This window comes from Nerophis ophidion, linkage group LG17, assembly GCF_033978795.1.
Source record: "Nerophis ophidion isolate RoL-2023_Sa linkage group LG17, RoL_Noph_v1.0, whole genome shotgun sequence".
NCBI lineage: Eukaryota > Metazoa > Chordata > Actinopteri > Syngnathiformes > Syngnathidae > Nerophis > Nerophis ophidion.
In genome coordinates this window covers 15,203,297-15,230,833 of record NC_084627.1, presented here as the reverse complement: position 1 = coordinate 15,230,833, position 27,537 = coordinate 15,203,297, and the positions used below count along the sequence as shown (strand labels likewise).

Genomic DNA, 27,537 nt, shown 5'->3' with positions numbered 1-27,537 from the left:
GTATATTTTTCGGACCTTAGGGTGAAGCGGATTAAAAGGTGCACTGCCGATGAGCGGGTCTATTCAGGTCTTTTTTTCATACAAAAGGCGCACCGGATTATAAGGCGCATTAAAGGCCTACTGAAACCCACTACTGCCAACCACGCAGTCTGATAGTTTATATATCAATGATGAAATATTAACGATGTAACACATGCCAATACGGCCGGTTTAGTTTACTAAATTACAATTTTAAATTTCCCGCGGAGTTTCTTGTTGAAAACGTCGCGGAATGATGACGCGTGTTTTTGACGTCTCGGGTTGTAGCGGACATATTAGCCCAGCACCAAAACACGGCTAAAAGTCGTCTCTTTTCATTGCATAATTACACAGTAATTTGGACATATGTGTTGCTGAATCTTTTGCAATTTGTTCAATTAATAATGGAGATGTCAAATAAGAATGCTGTTGGTGGAAAGCGATGGATTGCAGCTGCCTTTAGCACCGAAAAACAGCCGGTGTTTCTTTGTTTTTTTTGTGAAGCTTTAACACAGAGCGGTCAAGCGAACATATTTCTCCACGTCAACCGGCAAGTTTTTGGATGGGAAAATTATGATATTTAGTCGGCTCCTCCTACTGCAGCTCAAAAAAGCAGCTGTGGCTGTGATATTGACTCCTCGGCTTCTCTCAGAGACACTGGCGTTCACCGCAGCCATCCGACTTTCAGGTATGACTTAACAATCTCACTAAAACACTGATAAGGGATTTTCCAGAATTATCCTAGTAAATGCGTCTAATTACATCTGAAACGCTCACACTGCCGCCGCTTGGAGCTGTTGCCTTTTCTTTTCTTTTTCTTTCTAGTCCTTCACTCTAAATTTCCTCATCCACGAATCTTTCATCCTCGCTCAAATTAATGGGGAGCCCTACAACCCGTGATGTCACGCGCACATCGTCTGCTACTTCCGGTACAGACAAGGCTTTTTTATTAGCGACCAAAAGTTGCGAATTTTATCGTCGATGTTCTCTACTAAATCCTTCCAGCAAAAATATGGCAATATCGCGAAATGATCAAGTATGACACATAGAATGGACCTGCTATCCCTGTTTAAATAAGAAAATCTCATTTCAGTAGGCCTTTTAAGGATCTCACCAGGTGTTTTGTTTTCGCGGCATATTCAATTTGACGTCACACTTAAAAACGATTGACTGAATATTAACGGTTTGCGATACCGAGCGCGAACTATGGTGGCGTTCTATGTACTTTGCACGCTTGTTGTAGTTGGCCAACATTAACATTTTAAAAAGCCCAATTCTGACATTTTGGGGCCTCTGCGATATGGTCAAAGAAACATATTAAAATTCTGAGATCTGACAAATGGCTTAGTTTATTCTTCTTTTTAGAATAGAATAGAATAGAATAGAAATTACTTTATTGCAAAAATATGGCAATATCGCAAAATGATCAAGTATGACACATAGAATGGACCTGTTATCCCCGTTTAAATAAGAAAATCTAATTTTGAGGCCTTTAGAGGGGTTATATTATCAATCAATCAATCAATCAATGTTTATATATACAGCCCCAAATCCCAAGTGTCTCAAAGGGCTGCACAAGCCACAACAACATCCGCGGATCAGCAGCCACATAAGGGCAAGGAAGAACTTACAACCCAGTGGGACGTCCATGAAAATGACTCTGAGAAACCTTGGAGAGGACCGCAAATGTGGGTAACCCTCCCCCTCCCAGGGAGACCGGTGCAATGGACGTCAAGTGGGTCTGACAAAATATTGTGAAAGTCCAGTCCATAGTGGCTCTTACATGATTTATGATTTTTTTCTAAATCTAAAACACTATCTTGTGGTCTACATAACATGTAATGGTGGTTCTTTGGTCAAAATGTTACATAGATTAAGTTTTACAGAACATCTTCAAGTCTCTTTCCGACAGTCGCTCGGATGCGCCGTTTTGTGGGCGGTCTTATTTACGTGGCTCACCTTCGGCAGCGTCTTCTCCCCGTCATCTTTGTTGTAGCGGTGTAGCGTGCAAGGACGGGAGTAGAAGAAGGGTCAAAAGATGGAGCTAACTGTTTTAATGACATTCAGACTTTACTTAAATCAATAACGGAGCAGCATCTCCTCATCCGTGGCTCAATAATGCAACATCAAAGCTGGAAATATGTCCAGTTAAAAACATTTCGACCGGAACCCTCTAATAACTACAGTTACATGGGTGAAATATGTAAACCCACTACAGTTTTTAACGCTAGTCTACTGACAGATATAAGTAAGAATTTTACACTACTTCATATTTGAAATGGCAACAGCGGAAGATGAATGCCACATAAGAAGATAGAGAAAAAAAAGAAGCTAATGACTATGGCATCGACACAAACTACAGTGGCGGACTCACGCTTATTTTCAGGACTTATGCAGATACTAAATACACGTCAGCTGGTAGCAGAAGGTAAGAAAAGTTAGTTTTGCTTATTATTGGGAAACAAAACGGCAAGTAATATGCCATTTTGCGGTCCTTATAAGCACACCATAATAATACTTGTTTGTTTAATGCGCCGACAATCCATCAAGTGATGCGGCTTCAAAGCTTACTGAAGTCATACTAAAAAACATTTTGACGGATTTTTGAGTGCAATGTGTAATGTTCTATATACTCAAAGGAACATTTATAATTTTGGTGTCATTTACTGGCGTCATATTGTTCTCTACACGTATCTCTTATGTATGACTGCCATTTACTGGTCACACTTATTATTTCACCATGTACCAAATAAAACTGCTTCGAGGTCAGTAAGCACAACCAGAATTATGCCGTATATTAGGCACGCCGGGTTATAATGCACACTGTCGATTTTTGAGAAAATTAAAGGATTTTAAGTGCGACTTATAGTCCGAAAAATGTGTTATGTGCAAATACTGATATGTATCAGCACGAATTGTATATATTTTTTAATTATTTTATAGTGTGGAACATTAGAGAGGGCTTACCCAAGTGAAGTTACTTAACCAGAGAACAATGCCAGTTATAAAAAAATAAAACATATTTATTATTGACCGTCTAGAATTGGCATATGTTGTCTTTAATTACGTGGAAGTGGAGTAATAATTGGTTACTTGGTGATGCCAAGTGGCCGCAATAACCGCTCGCCTGTGCATCAGTTGGGGACATCTCTGCGCTGCTGACCTGTCCCCGCTCGGGATGGTCTCCTGCTGGCCCCACCATGGACTGGACTCTCACTATTATGTTAGATCCACAATGGACTGGATTTTCACAATATTATGTTAGACTCACTCGACGTTCCTTAGCATCTGGTCTTCCCTTAAAGGGGATGGGGTGGAGGGTTTGGTCACCCACATATGCGGTCCTCTCCAAGGTTTCTCATAGTGATTCACATTGACGTCCCACTGGGTTGTGAGTTTTACCTTGCCCTTTTGTAGGCTTGACGTCCATTGCACCGGTCTCCCCTAGAGGGGGAGGGTTACCCACATTTGCGGTCCTCTCCAAGATTTCTCATAGTCATTTTCATCGACGTCCCACTGGGTTGTGAGTTCTTCCTTGCCCTTATGTGGCTGCTGATCCGCGGATGTTGTTGTGGCTTGTACAGCCCTTTGAGACACTTGTGATTTAGGGCCATATTAATAAACACTAATTGATTGATTGATTGATTGATTTCATCATAATTCCAACATAACGTAAATTATATTTCTATGTTGATTCACTTATTCCCATGATGTCAATGTTCAGTCCTGCAAATGTTTTATTACATTTTTGTTTCCAGGTTCACGTAATGTTCTTACATTCCAGGGTTCCAATCTAAAATATTTCCCCCCTGGTATTCAGATGAGTTACATCATGGTTTTCAATTCTGGTTTGTTTCCTCTATTATCATTATAAATATTCCCACCTGGAAGTCACTTGCCCTGATGCTATTGACAGAGGACTTTGCTGCAAAGGGGCCCAGCATGGTTCTTTCTACTCAACCCTTTCCTGCTTACACTCATGACTAGCTGTGGGAAATCACCCAGTAGGGTCCCTGTCCTTTTCTGAGAAGCTCCACCAATTGTCTTGTCCTTGCCAAGACAATACTCGAGTTTGCCCCCCACTGTGCTGCCGCTGTGATCTGGGCCGTTGACCATAGAGGTTCCTCTATCTCAGTGGTTCTTAACCTTGTTGGAGGTTCCGAACCCCACCAGTTTCATACGCGCATCCACCGAACCCTTTTTTTGTGAAAAATGATTATTGTTATTTTTTTTTCAAATTCAAGACAAAGTTGTATGTTTTTTTTCCTGGTGTACAAAATGAACCGTGCATGAACTCACAACAAATTACACACCTGCAAATCAGTGCGACTTCTGCAGTTGCCGTATCTACGATACGCCGATATGGGGAAGTTTTCATCTACACGATGAGTCAATACTTGCCAACCCTCCCGATTTTTTCAAAAGAATCCCAAATTCCAATGCCCCTCCCGAAAATCTCCCGGGGCAACCATTCTCCTTTAGCGTCCTCTACAACCTGTCGTCACGTCCGATTTTCCTCCATACAAACGGCGTGTCGGCGCATTCACATCATTTATGTGGCTTTTACAAACACATAAGTGAATGCAAGGCATACTTGGTCAACAGCCATACAGGTCACACTGAGGGTGGCCGTATAAACAACTTTAACCCTGTTACAAATACGCACCACACTGTGAACCCACACCAAACAAGAATGACAAACACATTTCGGGAGAACTTCCTCACTGTAACACAACAGAACAAATACCCAGAATCCCTTGCAGCACTAACTCTTCCGGGATCTACAATATACACCCCCGCTACCACCAAACACGGCGCACTTCAACACACCCCCCCCATCTCCCGAATTCGGAGGTCTCAAGGTTGGCAATTAGAGATGAGTCGGGTGTGTCTTGACTGGCTCTGCCGAACCCCTGAGGCCGACTCACCAAACCCCTAGGGTTCGATCGAACCCAGGTTGAGAACCACTGCTCTATCTTGTTCACCAGGGGCCTCATGTATTAAGCATGCGTGCGCACACAAACCCCTTTTTCACAGCAAAGTTGAGATGTATCGAGAGTAAACTGAACGAGGAAATGTGCGGTGCCTCACACCGACTTCATGGCTGGCGTACCCACATTTCTACATGCAAAAAAAGGACTAGACACAACATGCATTTAATGCTTCATATTCATATTAGGGAGGAGGCCTAATATTTTGTCTAGGCCGGGGTCGGCACCCCACGGCTCTAGAGCCGCATCTTTAGCACCGCCCTAGTGGCTTTCTGGAGCTTTTTTAAAAAATGTATGAAAAATTTAAAAAAATGAGGGGAAAAAAATATATTTTTTGTTTTAAAGGCCTACTGAAATTAGATTTTCTTATTTAAACGGGGATAGCAGGTCCATTCTATGTGTCATACTTGATCATTTCGCAATATTGCCATATTTTTGCTGAAAGGATTTAGTAGAGAACATCGACGATAAAGTTCGCAACTTTTAGTCGTTAATAAAAAAGCCTTGCCTTCACCGGAAGTAGCAGACGATGTGCGCGTGACGTCACAGGTTTTAGGGCTCCTCACATCTGAACATTGTTTATAATCATAGCCTCCAGCAGCAAGAACTATTCGGACCGAGAAAGCGACAATTTCCCCATTAATTTGAGTGAGGATGAAAGATTTGTGGATGAGGAAAGTTAGAGTGAAGCACAAAAAAGAAAAAAGATAAGGCGACGGCTCCAGGCGGCGGCAGTGGGACCGTTTCAGATGTAATTAGACATATTTACTAGGATAATTCTGGAAGATCCCTTATCTGCTTATTGTTTTATTAGTGTTTTAGTGAGATTGTAAGTCATACCTGAAAGTCGGATGGCTGCGGTGAACGCCAGTGTCTCTGAGAGAAGCCGAGGAGCCAAGATCACAGCTGCCTTTTTGAGCTGCAGGAGGAGGTCCCATAATCCACTGAAGTCTCCGGTAAGAGCCGACTTAATATCATAATTTTCCCATCCAAAAACTTGCTGGTTGACATAGAGAAACATGTTCGCTTGACCGCTCTGTGTTAAAGCTTCACAACAAACAAAGAAACACCGACTGTGTTTCGGTGCAAAAGGCAGCTGCAATCCACCGCTTTCTACCAACAGCATTCTTATTTATAGTCTCCATTATCAATTCAACAAATTGCAAAAGATTTAGCAACACAGATGTCCAAAATACTGTGTAATTACGCCATGAACAGAGATAACTTTTAGCCGTGTTTGGTGCAGCGCTAATATTTCCTGACAGTCCGTGACATCACGCGTACGCGTCATCATTCCACGACGTTTTCAACAAGAAACTCGCGGGAAATTCAAAATTGCTATTTAGTAAACTAAAAAGGCCGTATTGGCATGTGTTGCAATGTTAAGATTTCATCATTGATGTATAAACTATCAGACTGCGTGGTCGGTAGTAGAGGGTTTCAGTAGAGCTTTATGAAAAATAAATGGGTTGTACTTGTATAGCGCTTTTCTACCTTCAAGGTACTCAAAGCGCTTTTACACTACTTCCACATTTACCCATTCACACACACATTCACACACTGATGGAGGGAGCTGCCATGCAAGGCACCAACCAGCACCCATCAGGAGCAAGGGTGAAGTGTCTTGCTCAGGACACAACGGACGTGACGAGGTTGGTTCTAGGTGGGATTTGAACCAGTGACCCTCGGGTTGCGCACGGCCACTCTCCCCACCGCGCCACGCCGTCCCTAAAGAAAAACAAAACTGCCATCTTTTTTGTAGTTGTATTCCTTTTTTTTGTTGTTGTTGTTATTTTTTGTTTTGATTCTACTTTACATCCAATGCTGTCTCTCTTACCGGAGACATCATTGGATTATTCGCCGTCCTGCAGCAGCTGTTTAAAAGGCAGCTGTGAGCTTGACTCTGAGACACTACGTGTTCACCGCAGCCATCCGATCTCGAGGTATGTCTTTACAATGTTTTAAATCTCACTAAAACACTATTAAAACAATAAGCAGATAAGGGATTGTCCAGAATTATCCTAGTAAATGTGTGTAATTACATCTGAAACGCTCACACTGCCGCCGCCCGGAGCCGTCGCTTTTTTTTTCTTTTTTTTCTAGTCATTCGTTATCAATCTCATAATTCACAAATCTTTCATTCTCGCTCAAATTAATGGGGAAATTGTCGCTTTCTCGGTCCAAATTGTTCTTACTGCTGGTGGCTCCCATTAAAAACAATGTGAATATGTGTGGAGCCCTGCAACTCGTGACGTCACGCGCACATACTTCCGGTAAAGGCAGGGCTTTTCTTTTAGCGACCAAAACTTGCAAACTTTATCGTCGATGTTCTGTACTAAATCCTTTCAGCAAAAATATGGCAATATCGCGAAATGATCAAGTATGACACATAGAATGGACCTGCTATCCCCGTTTAAATAAGAACATCTCATTTCAGTAGGCCTTTAAATGTCTATGAGTTATAATTCAATATATGTCAGTAAAGTTTTCCAGGTTAGTTCCCATTTATTCATATTTGTAGAGTTTAAAAATGTTATTTTTTCAAGAGTCATTACATTCACAAGTTCAGTTCCTGAAATTGGGTGCAGATGGGGTTTTCCAGTCTCTGAGAATGAGTCTTTTGGCCAAGACCGTCTCAAGCAGCAACACAATTCTAATATATTTTGGAAGCTTTTGTGTTTCTGAAGACCACCCAAACAAGATTATATCCCTGTCAGGGACAAGTTTTCTCTGATATACCAAAATGATTGAATAATTGGACATCTCCAAAATGTGTGAGACAATGATCCTTCAGCAGATTTACATTTATCACAAAGTGGAGATGTATCAGGATAAACTGTGTGTAATAAAACTTTAGAATAGTAAAAACAACGAATCACTTTAAACTGTCTGCTGTTAATTGAGCACTTCTGAATTTGAGAGAGTGTCTGTTCCCATTGCTGATTGGGTATTGTTGTTCTTAGTTCCTGTTCCCATGCTCTTTTAACACTGTCTGCTGATGTCATGGGCATAATGAAGCAGCTGGTAAATTTAGCAATAAGCTTTTTTATTGTGGGGGATAAATTTAATAATCCTAAGAGAGGATGTTTTTCATTTACCAGCTGAGACTTTGAAATGTTTTCTTTAATAAATGTTTTTACCTGCAAATAGCAAAGCCAACTGAATAGGGACAAATTTAATTTGATTCGCAATTGCTCAAATGGCGCAAGACTGTCCTCGACATAAATGTCTTTTATGCATTTAATTCCATTTGAGTACCAGTTAAAAAATGTTTTATCTGTTATCGATGGAATAAATGCATGATTGTGACATATTGGTGAATACATAGTAACATTGGAAATATTCAATTGTTTTTTAATTTGAGAAAGAATTTTGATAGAATTTCGTACTACTACACTATAACTTATTGATTTAATTGAAGAGACTGGTTTAGTAAAAAAGTAGAGATAGGAATGAGGTATAGCAGGGGTCTCAAACTCAATTTGCCTGGGGGTCACTGGATGCAGACACTGGGTGAAGTTGGGCCGCAAGAAAAGATTACTTAAACATTCTAACATGCACGTTTAATGGATTCACCTTCTTTGAACGGCTTACCCACTCTGGCAACATACTAGTCAAATCTCCCCATTATTCCAGGAGACACCGGAAAATAAGTGCATCTACCGACAATTTCCCGGGGTAAGCATTGTCCAAATATTAGTCCTGATTTACACCCAGTTAACAATACCATAAGAGTTCCGTGTTAGCGCTGCCTTTACCGCCTTTTACTACATGTCATCGCTATCGACTTAACATCATATTACCGGCGTGCCGGCCTCGATATATACAGCAAAACTCTTTGGTTGATACACGTGAGTGACTGCAAGACATACTCGATCAACAGCCATACAGGTCACACTGAGGGTGGCCGTATAACAACTTTATCACTGTCACAAATATGCGCCACACTGTGAACACACACTAAACAAGAATGACAATCACATTTTGGGAGAACATCCGGACTGTACCACAACATAAACACAACAGAACAAATACCCAGAACACCTTGCAGCCGTAACTCTCCACCGCGACCAATGTGTGTGTGGGGTCGGGCAGTTTGGTGGTAGCGGGGTGTATGTTGTAGCATGGAAGAGTCAGGGCTGCATGTGATTCTGGGTATTTGTTCTGTTGTGTTTATGTTGTGTTGCAGTGCGGATGTTTTCCCGAAATGTGTTTGTCGTTCTTGTTTGGTGTGGGTTCACAGTGTGGCGCATATTTGTAACAGTGATAATCTTGTTTATACAGCCACCGTCAGTGTGACCTGTAAGTATGCTTTGCAGTCACTGACACGTGTTTGCAGAAACCTTACAGAACATGTGGCTGAGACTGTATGCTGTATGTTTGATGAAAAGGTGGATGCTATGACTTGTGTTCGTAGAAGCCAAATACAGAAATGTCTGGAATGGTACGCTGTTAGTACAAGATGTAGAGGGCGTCAAAGGCAGTGTCAACACGGCACCCATTGAACATTGTTGTTTGGGTGAAAACTGACAGATGTTCGCGGGAATGATTACCCTTGAATGATTTTCTTGAAATTCCGGAGTCTCACGGAAATTTCAGGAGGGCTAGTAACTATAGCAAATATGACGCTGTCAAGCGCCATTCAAATAAAACTTGCGGGCCACACTAACACAAAATTTACATATCAAGGTACAGGCCGCAAAATAACGTCTCGCGGGCCGGGTGTCTGAGACCCATGATGTATAGGGTTTAACTAATGACTGCAGTTCCACTTTCAGCCAAAGGAAGCAGAACTAAGAGATTCATTCTTTGGGAACCCTATCTTCCAAAATGTCAATGCGTTCAGATTTGATGCCCAATAATAATTTTTGAACATTGGAAGACCCAGTCCCCCTTCCTTTGTAGATCTAAATAAGTGCTTTTTGGATATGGTGCGTTTTTCACATCCCCACACAAAATCTAAAACTAAAGATTCAAGTGTTTGGAAAAAATCTGCAGGAATTAAATTTGGTAAATTTTGAAAAAGATAAATACATTTTGGCAGAGTGATCATTTTGATAGCATTCACTCTGCCTAACATAGAGTTATGTAATATGGCTTCTAATTTTTTGCGGCTCCAGACGGATTTGTTTTTGAATTTTTGGTCCGATGTGGCTCTCTCAACATTTTGGGTTGCCGACCCCTGGTCTAGGGAAAATTTTTGCCACCAATTGCTGTCTCAATGTGTTCCTGTGACTCCAGCACAGCTTGGCCAGTTGGACTGACAGCTGCAACAGCCGGTGGTTGCGGCACAATAATGGCACCGGAGACGGTGGAGGAATATCCTGACTTTGCTGTGGAGTAATAATTAGTGATGTGTACTGACACTGAAATATTGATACCGCCGAGACCAGATATTTATGCTGTCACATTGATCCTCAAATCACACTTTTGATACTTCGGTTATTTGAGATAACGTATATTGTTAACAGGAACACAGTGGAAAAGGTAACTCAAGTTGTGAATGAGGCTTTGATTAATTGATTGAAACTTTTATTAGAAGATTGCACAGTACAGTACATATTCCGTACAATTGACCATTAAATGGTAACACCCGGATAAGTTTTTCAACTTGTTTAAGTCGGGGTCGACGTTAATCAATCCATGGTAAAAATATGGTTCGCTGACCGGGAATTGAACCCAGGCCGCCACTGTGAGAGCGCCAAAATCCTAACCACTAGAGCACTAGACATGTGTCAGTGTTGAATGCTTTTGTTGAGTGTTGTTTACATCTTCAGTTTTTCACGTTCAATTTCCTCCAACTGGACTATGAATGTGATTTTCATGCTAATGGTAGTTTTTAATAATACATTTATTTAAATGCTTTTATCAGACTTAAGTTACAAGTTAAAGTACCAATGGTGGTCACACACACTATGTGTGGTGAAATTTGTCCTCTGCATTTGACCCATCCCCTTCTTCACCCCCTGGTAGGTGAAGGGAGCAGTGGGCAGCAGCGGTGGCCGCGCCTGGGAATTATTTTTTGGCGATTTAACCCCCAATTCCAACCATTGATGCTGAGTGCCAAGCAGGGAGGTAATGGGTCCCATTTTTTTAGTCTTTGGTATGACAAACTTTATTGATCCACAGGGGAAATTGTTCCACACAGAAGCTCAGTTACAGATGATGGAAAGGATAAGGATGGAAATGATAAATGCACACATGGGCACAAAAAGAGCACCAAAACAAAAGGTGTTGTTATGGCGCATGCGCATACCATCATTCCCTGAGAGCGCTTCTGGACACGCCCCTGCTCGTTCCTCTCAGACCACGGCCGCGCCCCTGTATGTCTGCGGGCAATCTACAATCAGCGCACCTGGTTCTAAGGAGGCTCGACACTATAAAGACCAGCGCAACCTGAGATCCAGTGCTAGAACGTAGTTCTCTGTCCCACAGTAAGCTTCACGTCTCTGGCTCCTCTCCTGTGTTTTGCTCTCCGTGTACCTGTGTCCTTGTGCTCACCTGTCCTTGTCGTTTCCCTTGTTCCCTCGGAATACCCTCCGTCGCTTTGGAAGTGAGCTGTGCACCTCAATTCCCTGGACCCCCACTGGATTCTGACTACCCCCCTGATAACGACCGCTGCTTTGGACACGGACCTCTTGACCATATTTGCCAACCTTGAGACCTCGAAATTCGAACAAGAGTCAAAGTCTTTTGTATCTTTTTTGATATGCTGGCATGTTGAAATGTATAAGACTTCAAACCAAATATTACATCATTTTAACATACAACTCTAATCTGGCTGTGAGCAGGCTACTTTATGAACACATTTTGTTGTAAGTTACACAAATTATTTAATTTTTCTATTTTATTTCTTTATTTTTATTGTTTTATTTATTTTCCCAAGATACTCTACTATCTGATTTATTTTGTACAATTTTCCATTTTGTCTATGATTTGCGCACTTTCATTTTTGAAGTTGTTCTTGATTTATTATGTCAATCGATTGACCACAGCCGTGACTTTTTAAGTGCATCACTTCCTGTTGAAAATTGTACACTGACGAAGACATTTTCGAACTCGGTCTGTGTTTGGTAGCGCCTGCGCAGTTTGTATTAAAATCATTAGTGAAGTGGGCGGCATAGCTCGGTTGGTAGAGTGGCCGTGCCAGCAACTTGAGGGTTCCAGGTTCGATCCCCGCTTCCGCCATTTTAGTCACTGCCGTTGTGTCCTTCGGCAAGACACTTTACCCACCTGTTCCCAGTGCCACCCACACTGGTTTAAATGTAAATTAGATATTGGGTGTCACTATGTAAAGCGCTTTTGAGTCACTAGAGAAAAGCGCTATATAAATATAATTCACTTCACTGAAATTATTCGAAGGACACGAGTGTTGCTGGCCATGGTTTTTCTTTAAATACACAAATTAAATTCATCTTGGAGGTAATCAGAGTCACCCACATATGCCACCAACTTTTCTAAAGTCGACGTATCATTGCAGAGACTTCCTTTTCACTTATATCCAGTCCACACGCTTGTTTTGGCCACATCCCTCTTTTTGTTCACCTTATTTCTTGTGTAGTACCAATTATTTCTTATTTGTTTCTGTGTGTGGTTCTCTGACTTACCAACTTCACACACGTTACCCTTTTTTGTTTGCTGGAAAGGCCAGAGGACAGCGTGCCAAAACTTATATTTTGGAGCACCTTCCCTTACGCAAAAAATATGATTTGCATTTTTCAATGCTGTTTGTTTAGAATGACTCCTCTTTGAGTGTGTGTGTATGTTTATATGTATTTTTGTTTGGTTTAGTTTAGTCTTTAATTGAAGGGACAATGCACAGAGACATTAAGGTCAAATACATACACTTTATTGCCAAAAGTATTTGGCCACCCAGCCAAATGATCAAATCACTTGTCCTAATCCACAGGTGTATACAATCAAGCACTTAGGCATAAAGACTGTTTCTAGAAACATTTGTGAAAGAATAGGCCGCTCTCAGGAGCTCAGGGATTTCCAGAGTGGAACTGTCACAGAACGCCACCTGTGCAACAGATCCAGTCGTGAAATTTCCTTGCTCCGAAATATTCCATAGTCAACTGTCGGCTTTATTAGAAGAAAATGGAAGAGTTTAGGAACAACAGCAACTCAGCCACGAAATGGTAGGAGAGTGTAATTTGGACGAGGGGGAATAATGGTGTGGGGTTGTTTTTCAGAAGTTGGGCTTGTTGTTTCATGATGATTGAGGGAACCCCTCATGAAACAGTTCTGTAGAGATGAAGTAGTCTTGTGATTTTTCCCACACACACATATATATATATATATATATATATATATATATATATATATATATATATATATATATATATATATATATATATATATATATATGTATATTGGATTATCCAGAGAATAGTGCTCAATACCGTGGTAGAGCGCAATATGTATGTGTTGGAAAATCTCCTGACGATTGAGGGAACCCCTCATGAAACAGTTCTGTAGAGATGAAGTAGTCTTGTGATTTTTCCCACACACACACACACACACACACACACACACACACACACACACACATATATGTGTGTGAATGTGAGTGTGAGTGTTGTCTGTCTATCTGTGTTGGCCCTGCGATGAGATGGCGACTTGTCCAGGGTGTACCCCGCCTTCCGCCCGATTGTAGCTGAGATAGGCGCCAGCGCCCCCCGTGACCCCGAAAGGGAATAAGCGGTAGAAATGGATGGATATATATATATATATATATATATATATATATATATATATATATATATATATATATATATATATATATATATATATATATATATATATATATATATATCCATCCATCCATTTTCTACCGCTTATTCCCTTTTTTGGGGTCGCGGGGGGCGCTGGCGCCTATCTCAGCTACGTATGTATGTATGTATGTATATATGTATATATATATGTATGTATGTGTATATATATATATATATATATATATATATATATATATATATATATATATATATATAAACATTTTTTCTTTAAATACTATAGATGTACAGTACTTTTTAATTGGCCTTCTTTACATCTTTTTTTGCATTTTGATATAGTGTTTTTTCTCTCTTGTTGGTAAGCTGTAACTATGTGGCTTTTTATTCTCTTTTCTATTTAGGATTCATTTTTATACATTTACCTTAGTGCATTTTATATATTAACGAGATGTAAAATTTTCGGCGCCGACTGTGCAGTCTGTTTCGTCACAGTTGTAGAGCAGAAGAGGCGTGAAGATTTGTTTTTGTAAAGGTGGGGATGATGCATGCCAACTGTTTACAAGGATGCTTCTGCAAGAGTTTGGGGGTTTGGGGTTTATCTGTATGTTTTTCTCTTCCTTGCATCAGTCAAGTTTATCTTTTTTTTTTTGGTTCTACATCAGATTTGCATGTGTGTGTACTGTTTATTTGATGCTTGCATTTTGCAGTGACCCATCTTAATCTAACAGCAACACCCGGTGGGTGTGGTATCAGGTTTACTAGTTTTAACTGTAAAGGGCTAAACAATTCTATACAACAAAACGAGTAACTACACCATCTTTGTCATTTTAAGCACCAATATCCTCTTTCTGCAGGAGACTCATCTCAGAGTGAAGTGAATTATATTTATATAGCACTTTTTCTCTAGTGACTCAAAGCGCTTTACATAGTGAAACCCAATATCTAAGTTACATTTAAACCAGTGTGGGTGGTACTGGGAGCAGGTGTGTAAAGTGTCTTACCCAAGGACACAACGGCAGTGACTAGGTTGGCAGAAGCGGGGATCGAACCTGGAACCCTCAAGTGGCTGGCACGGCCACTCTACCAACCGAGCTATACGAGGATGGGTAGGTCAGATTTTTCATTCTTCATTTTCTGGTAAATCGAGTGTTGCTGCTATTCTGATAAATAAATATGTTCCTTTTCAATCAATCAATGTTTATTAATATAGCCTTTAATCACAAGTGTCTCAAAGGGCTGCACAAGCCGCTATGACATCCACGCCTTAGATCACACATCAGGGCAAGAAAAAACTCAACCCAATGGGTTTTGGGCACTCAAACAGTTTTTCTGATCCCAATGGGAGGTTTATTGTCATTACTGGTCAGATATCCAACACTCCAGTAGCCCTTGTTAATGTTTATGCTCCCAACTATGATGACACTTTCTTCAACTGTCTTTTTCTTAATCTCCCCAATTTTTCACTGTACTATTTGAAATTAGGAGGGGACTCTAACTGTTGGCTTGATCCTCAGCTTGACTGCTCATCAACCAAAACTTGTGCACCATCAAGGTCTGCCAAGGTAATCCTGTTTTTTATGGCGGAATTTTTGGTGTCAGATGTCTGACACTTTTTGAATCCCTTCAAAAGGCAGTATTCTTTCTTCTCTCACGTCCATCACATTTACACCCGTATTGATGACTTTTTAGTTGACAACAAATTTTATTCCTCTATAAACGACGCAATTGTTATCTTAGATTAGATAGTACTTTATTTATTCCGTCAGGAGAGTTCCTTCAGGAAAATTAAAATTTTCAGCACAATCCCATTCAAGTTTAGACAAACATTACAGGGAGACAGAACAGGATCGCTGACGAGTGAGAGTGGGAGAAAAAAAAAAATAGAAGATTAAAATAAAATAAAAAAATCGGTCTTAGCCTGGGCCCACAATCTATGATTGTGCTCAAATTTCAATGGAAACCTAACAACTGTCATGATCTGTGGTCTAGATCAGTGGTCCCCATCCACCGGGCTGTGGCCCGATTGGTACCGGGCCGCAGAAGAAATTGTATAAATTTTATTTAAAAAAAAAAAAAAAAAAAATGTTTTTTATTTTTTATTAAATCAACATAAAAAACACAATATACACTTACAATTAGTGCACCAACCACAAAAACCTCCCCTTTTCATGACAAAACGTCCCTTTTTCATGACCAAAAAAAAAAAAAAAGATGAACCCCCCCCCGGGCCGCAGGACAAATTATTAAGTGTTGACCGGTCCGCAGATACAAAAAGGTTGGGGACCACTGGTCTAGATCATGTTGTGTTTAGTTATGTTCTGTTAGTTTTGGACTCCTTTAGTTCCTGTTTGTGCACCTCCCTGTGTTTGTTTTGGTTGCCATGGTTGCTAATTATGTTCACCTGTCTCTGATTTGTGTTCGGCTGCTCAACTGCAACCCGAGCACTAATCAGAGGCATTATTTAAGCCTGCCATTGCCGGTCAGTCGGCCTGGCGTCATTGTTTCATGCAATGCCTCTGTTCATGCTGCTCGTTCCATGCCTTGCCAAGTAAGTTTTTGTTTTTTCATGTTACAGTTAGTAAGTTTTTCTCGTCCATAGTTTATGCTGTCACACCGCGGTGAGGGAAGTCTTGTCTTGGTTTTTCTGTCTTGTGATTTACATGTTTTATTTTGAAAAGAAATCCCTCTTGTTTCAGATCACGGGCCTTTCCTCTATCCTCATATCCTATTTAAGCTCATGCCTCCTCTTGTCCTGTGCCAGATCGTCTCGTGTTGACATGTCTTTCTAGCGTCCATGTCCATGTTGATATCCTTGTCTTGCCTTTTTCCTGGTTTTCCTCTTTGGATCGAGAAATCATTTTGCTGTAATTTTGAGTTTACTTTTTCCTCCTTTGAGCGCCCTTTTTTATCCTTCGTCCAACCTCATTGGTGAGTTTTTGTGTTTTTCTAATTTCTGTTTTTTGCCTCATTGATTGAGTGATTTTTTTGTTTATTCATATTTAGTGTACATATATAGATCATTTTTATTTTCCTCCTGTCGGAGCGCTTTATGTTATTTTTACATTAAATACGACTTGATTGTTAGTTCCTTCTTTTGTTAGTTTCTTCCTCCTATTTTTTGGAGTGATTTTGATTGACCTTTTTACGGGATTATTTTCCGGGCAATTATTGTTAATTCTTGCGAAATACTTTTTGCTCTGGAGGTAAAAAAGTCCTTTCAAAATAAAAGCTTTATTTTGGAACTTCCTCTCTGCATCTGGGTCCACTCCTTATTCCGAGTCCTGACATATGCTAAGTTTTAGTATCGCTTCGAGTGCGATCAGGCACATTTTTTCTGTCGGTTCGCTTTCTGTTTAGTACTCCTTTGATTTAGTTAGGAAAAAAAATCATGTTTTTACCTGCACGCCATGTCCGGAGTAGTCTGTCTGCATTCCGGGGAGAACGACCTCGCAGCAAGCTGCAACCCCCTCATCGTGACAACAACTACATATGCACCGTGGCGTTTTAACACACCTTTATTTTTAAATGAGGACTTTATGGATTTTGTCTCACGTCAAGTAGATTTCTTTGAACTCTTGAACAAGACCTCCGGGGTGTTGGCCTCTGTACTCTGGGAGGCGCAGAAGGCAGATATTGGGGGGAGATAATCTTCTATACAAATTATGAGAAAAAACTCAGGAAGAATAAATGGACTAGGCTAACACAACACATATTGTTTCTGCACAAATTGTACTCTAGCTCCCCAAATCCAGATGTTTTTAAGGACAGGCGCTCTCTACAGGCAGCGCTTGATGTCCTTACGACAGACCATGCTACTGAGCAAATGCTCTGTTCAAGTTCTTTGAACATGGCGATACAGATTCAAACTGATTAAGGTATAACCACTGATGGTCTCGAGATTGACAATATTTTTAAGAATTTCTATGTATCCCGCTATTCATCCGCTTAATGTACTACTTCTTACCTTAAAAACTTTTTGGACGATATAGACATCTCCTCGGTTGACCAGTCTGCTGCAGTAAAATTTCAGACCAGTTACTGTATTACTGAATTAAATGTTGCAACATCATCATTACAAAAAGGTAAATCCTTTGGATCAGATGGACATCTTCTAGAAATGTTCAAAACATGTTGGGATAGGCTAGCACCCATATTATTAACATGTACAATGAATCGTTTAAATCCATCCGCCTTCCACAAGCACTTGACTTAGCTTCCTTTTTTCTCCTCTTGAAAAAAGACAAAGATCCCTAATAATGCACCTTGTATAGTCCTAAAAGCCTGGTAAATGTGGACTTCAAACTGTTTTGCTGGCTTTATTTCTGGACACTATTCTTCCTTCTATTACTAATCAACGAGAGTTCATTCCGAATAGGCACTCCTTTTCGAATCTTTGACGTCTTTTCAATATATTGTACAGTGTACACTGAAGAAGCAGGGATTTCCACGGATGCTGAAAAAGTTTTTGACTGAGTGGAGTGGAATTATTTCTTTTATGTCCTGGAGAGATTCAGTTTGGTAACTGTTTTATTTCATGGATAAAGCTCTTTTATTAATAACCTGAGGCGTTGGTCAGGACAAATATTATTCAATTGCAATATTTTCACCCCTATTCCTCTACACGGCAAGGTTGTCCCCTGAGTCCATTGCTTTTTGCTCTTGCCATTGAGCCTCTGCCAAAAGTACTTTGTACTAATCCGCTTATTAAGGGCATATGTAAACACAATGTGCAGGTAAAAGTATGTCTCTATGTGGATGACCTCCTTCTGTATGTCTTAGGCAACTCTGTTTTGGTCCCGGCTGCCCTGAGTACTCCAAGTATTTAGTCATGTGTCTGGTTACAAGTTAAACTTGGGTAAAAGTTAAATATTTCCTATAAGTTCTGCTGCTAAGAAATATCCTCTTGACAATTTCCCCTTTAAAGTTGTCTTGCAAAATTTCACATGCTTGAGCGTCCAGGTCACATGTTTGCAGAACTTTACGATGCTAACTTTGTTCCACTGCTGTCCAGACTCTAGGGAGACTTTGAATGTTGGTCCCTATTTAACTTATCCACAGTCGCACTTGTCAACTCTATTAAAATATACATCCACTTTTTTATAATCTGTTCCACTGCATAACATTTTTTTTCTCCCTCAGTCTTTCTTTCATAAATTACATTAGAATTTTGGTTTTCATTTGGATTAAAAGACTCACAGGTAATGTAAAAAGTACCATGTGACAGTTTCTTACTGTCGTCGCTCGGGTTCAGCCGACCACCAAGGAAGGACATCTCTTTAACAGGTTTGACTTCTTTATTTTGCAATAAAGCTTGGCTGCAGTTTGGATCGCTTTTCAGCTCCTTCCTCCACTGCTCGTTCGCCGGTCGCTTTTCAGCCGCCGTCGTCGTTGTCGTCGTCTGCTTTTTGTCGCTCTTGCTCTTCACGCACTGCATCTGCTGCGGACACTCCTACTCCTCCTCTGATCTCTCCTCCTTCTCCCCTTTTGTACAGCAGGAGGAGATGAGTTAATTGTGTGCAGGTGTGTGTGCCACGCACCTGATTTAGATTGTGGAGGCATTGCTCCCAGCTAGCCCCGCCTCTCCGCTCCACCGCATCCCCCGCCTCCTTGCCGCCATCTGCCGTGGGCCCGTTGGATCCACCTCTCCACATACCAAACTGTGTGTTTTATTAATAAGCCACCTACATTAGAATTCTTAAGTATTGGCTGCAATATGAAGCATTTTATCCGCCTCCGTTATGGCTGATTATGGAAGTAAACTCAACTAAACCAGTATCTCTTGGAGCTTTAGCTTACTCTCCTATTCACTCATCTACCTCCTCCTATATGAAATACTCAACCGTAAAAACATTATTCAGGATTTGGGTTCAGTTTAAGGGCTACTTAAGTCGACAGACTATTTCTAGTATTGCAACTGCTAATCATGCTTTCTCTCCCTCTCTTGTCGACAGTGCCTTTTTAAGATGGCCAAGTCTAGGAATCAACAACATTAAATATTTATACATTGACAACATTTATGCTTTTTTTCAACAACTTTGCAATAAATGATCACTCCCTGAGCAACATTTTTTTTTTTAGATATCTACAGAGCCGCAGTTTTGTTCGTAATTTTCTTCCCCAGGTTTCCAAACTTACAGACTGACACAGATTTAAATGCGTTTTTGACACCACTTCCAACTTTAAAATTATCAACTACACGTATTTACAATCAAATTGTTCACACGGTGTGTCCCTGAATTCAATTAAGTCACTTTGGAGTAGGGTTGGACGGTATACCGGAAGTAGTACACTGCAAAAAACTGAAATCTAAGTAAGATGAAATATCTCAAATAAGGGTGATATTTGCTTATTTTCTGTCTGATAAGATAATTCTTCTCACTAACCAGATTTTTTGTTAGTGTTTAACTTGTTTTAAGGTTTTGGTCCTAAATGATCTCGGTAAGATATTACAGCTTGTTTCCGACATTTTATGACCTAATTTTGAGTAAAACATGCTTGAAACTATTTTTCTCCAAATGTCCAAAACACACTAAGCAATGGTGTACAGGAAGGAGGGGAAAAGGCGGCCAAAATGTTTAAAAGTCCCAATTGTGTCCAAAATACCTCCCCGGATTCCAGTCCCACGAGTCCCGCGATGTGAAAAATGTCCAAAACGCACCCACAAAGTCCCACGGGAAGTGGAATAAAAAACTAAGAAAAGTCGGCAAAAGTCCCAAAAATTTTCTAAATACCTGTTCAGGTTCAAGTTTGAGTTTGACTGAAACCCGGGTGGGATTTTTGAACATTTTACCAAATTTTCTCACTTTTCTCCCTGCCTTCCCGTGGGACTTTGCTGGGCGTGTTTTGGACATTAAGGGCATCCCGGCCGACGGCGGGACTTGTGGGACTCGAACCTGGGTAGGTATTTTGAACATTTTTGGGACTTTTGCTGACTTTTCCAACTTTCATTCCCCCTCCTGGTGGGACTCGGCAGGGTGTGTTATGGACATTTCGGGCCTCCAGGGACTTGCGTGGCTATACATAAGATTTTATGTTCCAGTGTTTTACTTCTTTTAAGTGTTTTGGTCCGAAATGATCTCAGTAGGATATTACAGCTTGTTGCTGATATTTGATGACCTATATTGAGTAAAACATGCTTGAAACTGGAATATCAAATGTTGCAAAGCTGTGTCATCAACACTCACAAGTATAAAACTACTTTTTTAAAGTAATCATTTCTTATTTCAAGTATGTAAAAAAAAAATCCTGACTTTAACACAATTGTGCCTCATTAGAACAGATGACAGCCAAATGGACTTTGCTGTTTTATTTTCAATGAAACAATAGAAAATACGTACTCATATAATAGTACACTTGTTGTAAGTGGGAATATACTTATTTTAAAGTATTTTTGAGTTCAGTGAGGTTAGCTAATTTTACTTGTTTTGGAAAGTCTTGACAAGCCACATTTTCTTGTTCTATTGGCAGATAAGTTTGCTTAGTTCAAGTAAAATACTCCTCATTTTTGTATTTTTTTTTCTTGTGTTTGAACACTGTCTTTTTGCAGTGTATAGTACTGCGACACTAATGAATCATATTCGGCACTATACCGCCTCTGAAAAGTCTGCCACGACTGGTTAAAATGTGTTATGGTAAAGTATTATGTGATCAGTGTCAACAGTCTCCAGTTAACTTAGTACATACGTTTCGGCTCTGCCCATCCATGCAGTTATTAGATTGAAATTTGTTATACTTTCCTTGGTAATTGGCAAAAAGATCAACCCGAATCCTTTAAGCGGACTATTCAGGATAGCCCCTCTGTCATCTTATTTCAGCAAATCCAAAAATAATTTACTACTTTGTTAGCCAGAAGACTTATTGTGGTAACATTCTGTGAGAAAATGTTTCTAACTTCTGTTGTTTGTCAGAGGGTAAATTGCTAAATCTTTTAGAAATGGTTGAAAGGACAGTGTTGTAAGTGGGAGACGGGTAGTGTCACAGACCACCTCCTCTGTTCAGGGATGATTTTTCAACCTTTACATAGAAGGCTTCCCTCACTCCTCTTTCGTACCATCCGTCCTCCCTGTCCAGAATCTGTCCCTTTGTATTCATTCTCAAATGAGTGCTGTTTCTCCCTGAGGTGCGAGTAGACAGCCAAGTCTTGAACTGAGGAGTTTGTCCTTCTATGCTGTGCTGTTCATAGGCTTAGTGGTTGTTTTGTTTCCCCAACATATGAATCAGTGCATTCATCATTACACCAGATTCTTTTTGTGGTTGTGGAGTGTCCGGTTTTTAGGATGCACCAGTCTCTGTCTCAGGATGTCACCTGGTTTTAAGTGTACTGGGATGTTGTTTTGGTTAAAAATTCTTCTGAGTTCCTCAGATAGTCTTAAAAAAATGGAATGACAATATTTTTTACCTTTTTCCTTCTCATCCACTCTGGAACTGGATGCACTTTTCACAAATGACCAACTGGGGATATCACAAGTTTTGAAAGCTTCCCTCAAATGCCTTTGTTTTTTCTCTTTGGCCTGTGGGTTGGTAGGAGCATTATCAGCTCTGTGTTGTAGGGCTCTGATAACGTGTGTGTTCCAGTAAGTGTTGTGAGTCAAAAACTACGTATTGATCTCTATGTGTGGGTTTTCGGTAAACCCCGACATGGAGGCCCCTGTTTTCTCCAATGTGGACATCAGAGTCCAAAAAGGCAACTTACTGTCTTTGACATCCTCACATGTGAACTTGATGTTTTTGTCCACTGAGTTAATGTGCTCGATGAAGGCTTGCACTTCTTGGTTTCTGATTTCCACTCGTGCGTCGTCCACATATCTGTACCAATGACTTGGTGCTGTTCCCTTCCAAGAGCTTAGAGCTCTCTTTTCCATGTACTTCATTTAAAGGCCTACTGAAATGAGATTTTCTTATTCAAACGGGGATAGCAGGTCCATTCTATGTGTCATACTAGATCATTTTGCGATATTGCCATATTTTTGTTGAAAGGATTTAGTATACAACATCGACGATAAAGTTCGCAACTTTTGGTGCTAACAGAAAAGCCCTGCCTTTACCGGAAGTCGCAGACGATGACGTCAGATGTTGATGGCTCCTCAAATCCTCACATTGTTTTTAATGGGAGCCTCCAACAAAAAGAGCTATTCGGACCGAGAAAATGACAATTTCCCCATTAATTTGAGCGAGAATGAAAGATTTGTGTTTGAGGATATTCATAGCGACGGACTAGAAAAAAAAAACAAAAAAAAAACGAGATTGCATTCAGATGTTTTTAGACACATTTACTAGGATCATTCTGGGAAATCCCTTATCTTTCAATTGTGTTGCTAGTGTTTTAGTGAGTTTAACAGTACCTGATAGTCGGAGGTGTGTGTCCACGGGTGTTTTGACGCCAGTGTCTCAGGGAAGTCGACGGCAGCTTTATGGACGGCGCAAGCTCAGCTGATCTCCGGTAAGAACCGACTTTTTACCACAATTTTCTCACCGAAACCTGCTGGTTGACATTCGGTTGGGATCCATGTTCGCTTGACCGCTGTGATCCATAGTAAAGTTTCACCTCCGGGAATTTTAAACAAGGAATCACTGTGTGTTTCTGTGGCTAAAGGCTAAAGCTTCCCAACTCCATCTTTCTACTTTGACTTCCCCAATATTAATTGAACAAATTGCAAAAGATTCAGCAACACAGATGTCGAAAATACTGTTTAATTATGCCGTTAAAGCAGACGACTTTTAGCTGTGTGTGTGTGCAGCCCTCATATTTCCAAACAGTCCGTGAAGTCACGCGGACACGTCATCATTTCGCGACGTTTTGGAGAAGAAACTCCCAGGGAATTTAAAATTGCATTTTAGTTAACTAAAAAGGCCGTATTGGCATGTGTTGCAATGTTAATATTTCATCATTGATATATAAACTATCAGACTGCGTGGTGGGTAGTAGTAGGTTATCATTAGGCCCCTAAAGGTTTGCTACTATTGGCGATACAGGTGATCTCATGACACAACCATTATTTGGTCAGTAAATCCTTCCAATGAATTGAAAGTACGTCTGTAGTCTTATGGCAAATTTCCAGCAAAAGGCAAACCTGTTCTGCCCATAACAAAGCAAAATTGAAGATAAGATCTCATGTATGTCTTATATACTGTATATGTCCTAGACACAAAAGAGCACTAATCGAGATCAAAGTAGTTTCTCATTCTTTCCAAATGTATCTCATGAGAAATAAAGCTCACAGTGAGCTCTGTGAGAGATCTCAAAGTTGTTTAACAGTTATCTCTTTTCTCGATTTCATCCAAGACCAAAATGAGAGATGAATGAGCTGGTCTCCAATATTTCTCAGTGAGAGACACCATTTTGTTTCTCACTACTCACTGTTTGAGTTGTTAGATGTCTCTTTTCTATTTCGGCAAAAAGAAAATTGAGTTTTGGTTTCAATTTGTCTCAATGATGTCTCAGTGAGAGATGTACGTGGTTTTGTCTCTCACTGCTCACTATTTGAGTTGTCAGATATGCCTCTTTTCTATCTTGGGAAAAAAGAAATTCAAAAATTTCTTTTAATTGGCACAATTGAAATTATACCTCAATCATACTCCAGTTTATACCAGGCCAACATTTGGAGAAAATCATTAATTCAGTCAATATGGAGATACGGTTTATAATCTATATGGTTTATATACATAATGTTCTGCTTTATTTGTTGATTTATTATACACACGCCATGTACAGTAACTCAGTGACTACAATGCTGAGATTTAAAACTGAACCCAAACAACACTTTTTAAGACCTTTTAACATTTGTGAACTTTCCAGAGCAGTGGTTCTCAAACTCTTTTCACACAGTACCACTTCAGAAAACATTTAGCTCTCCAGCCACCATGATAAGGACTAATATCCGCTTTGGACTGGACTCTCGCGACTGTGTTGGATCCATTATGGATTGATCTTTCACAGTATCATGTTCTCATAGTCATCATTGTCACCGACGTCCCACTGGGTCATTATTGTCACCGATGTCCCACTGGGTGTGAGTTTTCCTTGCCCTTATGTGGGCCTACCGAGGATGTCGTAGTGGTTTGTGCAGCCCTTTGAGACACTAGTATTTAGGGCTATATAAGTAAACATTGATTGATTGATTGATAATATTAAAATACAGTAGCGTGGTAGGCCAAAGTATTCATTAAAAAACAGTGGCGTTATTTAACAAGTCAATTTAATATATTGGCCATTGAAATATTACAGACAATTCAAAAACTTAATCAACAATGATACTCTATATACAGTACATATTTACAGACTTTTACAGCATCCACGGCAACATCACATCGGTGTGTATTTTCAGAGCATTTATAACAATGATCTGATTTGTGGCTTCTTAGGCCAGTTCGGTTCTTAATTAGTCAAAACTTTTCAAGTGTGTTTGGGAAATGAACTGCAGGCACAAAGCCAGGCATAGATGTGAAGCCAAGGAAAACAACTTTACCCAATATGTCATCCAAGGATACTACTGTACTGGCAGAGGTTTCCAATAGGGGAATAACAATAGCAATAACACAATCTTGCAGCAAAGAAAAACCTGCATGTTTAAATTCACGAACGAGGGCCCATTTTCCACGATTGTGTTATGGTAAAGAAGAAATCAATCTGTCCATACTTTCTTTGTCCGTCATTTGAAGAAAAAAATTGTAAAATAGTTTTTCTATTACCTTTACCATAGTGTTTTGATTTGAGATCATTTATTTTAACTTGTGCCTTGTGAAAGATGCTTGCTCTTCCAGAATTGATGCAGTGACCAGCATGTATTTGCAATGCAGAGAGCTGAACTGTGTCTCAATCAATCAATCAATCAATGTTTATTTATATAGCCCCAAATCACAAATGTCTCAAAGGACTGCACAAATCATTACGACTACAACATCCTCGGAAGAACCCACAAAAGGGCAAGGAAAACTCACACCCAGTGGGCAGGGAGAATTCACATCCAGTGGGACGCCAGTGACAATGCTGACTATGAGAAACCTTGGAGAGGACCTCAGATGTGGGCAACCCCCCTCCCCTCTAGGGGACCGAAAGCAATGGATGTCGAGCGGGTCCAACATGATACTGTGAAAGTTCAATCCATAGTGGCTCCAACACAGCCGCGAGAGTTCAGTTCAAGCAGATCCAAGACAGCAACGAGAGTCCCGTCCACAGGAGACCATCTCAAGCGGAGGCGGATCAGCAGCGTAGAGATGTCCCCAACCGATACAGGCGAGCGGTCCATCCTGGGTCCCGACGAGCGGTCCATCCTGGGTCTCGACTCTGTCTAATAGAAAGTTCACTAGATGCTCCATATTGTCAAGCCAGGACCGTGATTGTTTTTGCTTCCTCGATGCAGAGATGATGTGGAACGAGTCAGGCATGAATGTGAGTACATATTTATTAATTACCAAAATACAAAAAGGAAAACAAAGGACATGCTCGGTGGCGGATAATAATATATACTAAAACTTCAACGAAAACAGCACAATGGCATGGCTATCTATAAATAAACAAAAGATGCTAACAAAGATACTCAATAAACCAAAAACTTGCACTTTAGGCGAAAAATACACAGATCTTACGTGGCGGGGTCCAAAGCGTAAGCAGCGTGGCAAGGCGTGAAGGTTCGTACGAAAACTGAAGGCATAATGCACAATGCAAGCAACGTTCCCAGAACGATGAACAGAAAGCAAATGACTCAAGTAGCAGCAGTGGTAATGAGAAACAGGTGTGAGAGCTGAGGGACGGGGCGTGAGTAGGATGGCAAGGTGAAAATCAATGGGTTGGCATAGAAACAAACAAAACCAGGATATGCAAAACGTGAAGCAAGAGTCCAAAACCAAAACAAGACAAAACACAAACCTTGCTTAACAGGCATGACACGTATAGTTTAATCCTAGACAAATCTTGGTTTTCCTGACAGAAATGTCAGGACGTGGACTATGGGGTGGTTGTTTTCCCGAGATGCAAGTAAACTTAGACCGGGCATGGCGTGAAGGTAATGAGATCTTTATTTTAACACTAATAAAAGGAATAAATAAAAGGCGCGCACAAGGGCGGAAGTACAAAACTTGGCTATAAAAACAAAAACTAGCACAAAGGCAGAACTAGGGACAAAAAACAAAAGACACTAACTGTTGCATGAATAAACAAAACTTACTTGTGATGACGTGAACAGGGCAGCATGGACTATGAAACAAGTAGCGTGAACTAAGTATGAAACCGTAAACATGACATGAAGCAGAGTGATGTCGCCTGGAAGACAGCCTGGCAACTGGAAGCTTAAATAATAGTGACATGATTAGTGACAGGTGCCCGAGTGCAAAACATGAGACAGGTGCATGACATGACAGGTGAAAACTAATGGGTAGTCATGGAAACAAAACAAACAAGGAAGTGCAAAAACAGGAAACAATGGAGTCGTAAGCAAAACAGAACATAACTAAACAAAACATGATCACAAGACTTGACAATATGTCTGTAAAATTCAGCTATGACCTGGTCTAATAGTTTGTGAAATAACAGGAATATATTGCACAAGTTTGACTGCATTTACCATCAGCATAGGACAGGTATATTTTGAGTACCATGCCTTAACAAATATCCATTTTTGTCTTCAAAGTGGAAACATGACTGAGTCCATAATGGACTAAGGGCCCTGACCTGACACTATCTGCCAGGTGCACGAGAAGCTGTACATTTTCAGTTTCATACCACTCCCCATAGATCAGGGGTCTCAAACTCAATTTACCTGGGGGCCACTGAATGCAGAGGCTGGGCAGCAAGAAAA

General features: G+C 40.4%; 1 pseudogene; it reads right to left on the bottom strand.

The window, feature by feature from the left end:
• Positions 1-19,116: 19,116 nt before the first annotated feature.
• Positions 19,117-27,337, bottom strand: LOC133536656 (uncharacterized; annotated as a pseudogene).
• Between the last annotated feature and the right edge of the window lie 200 nt (positions 27,338-27,537).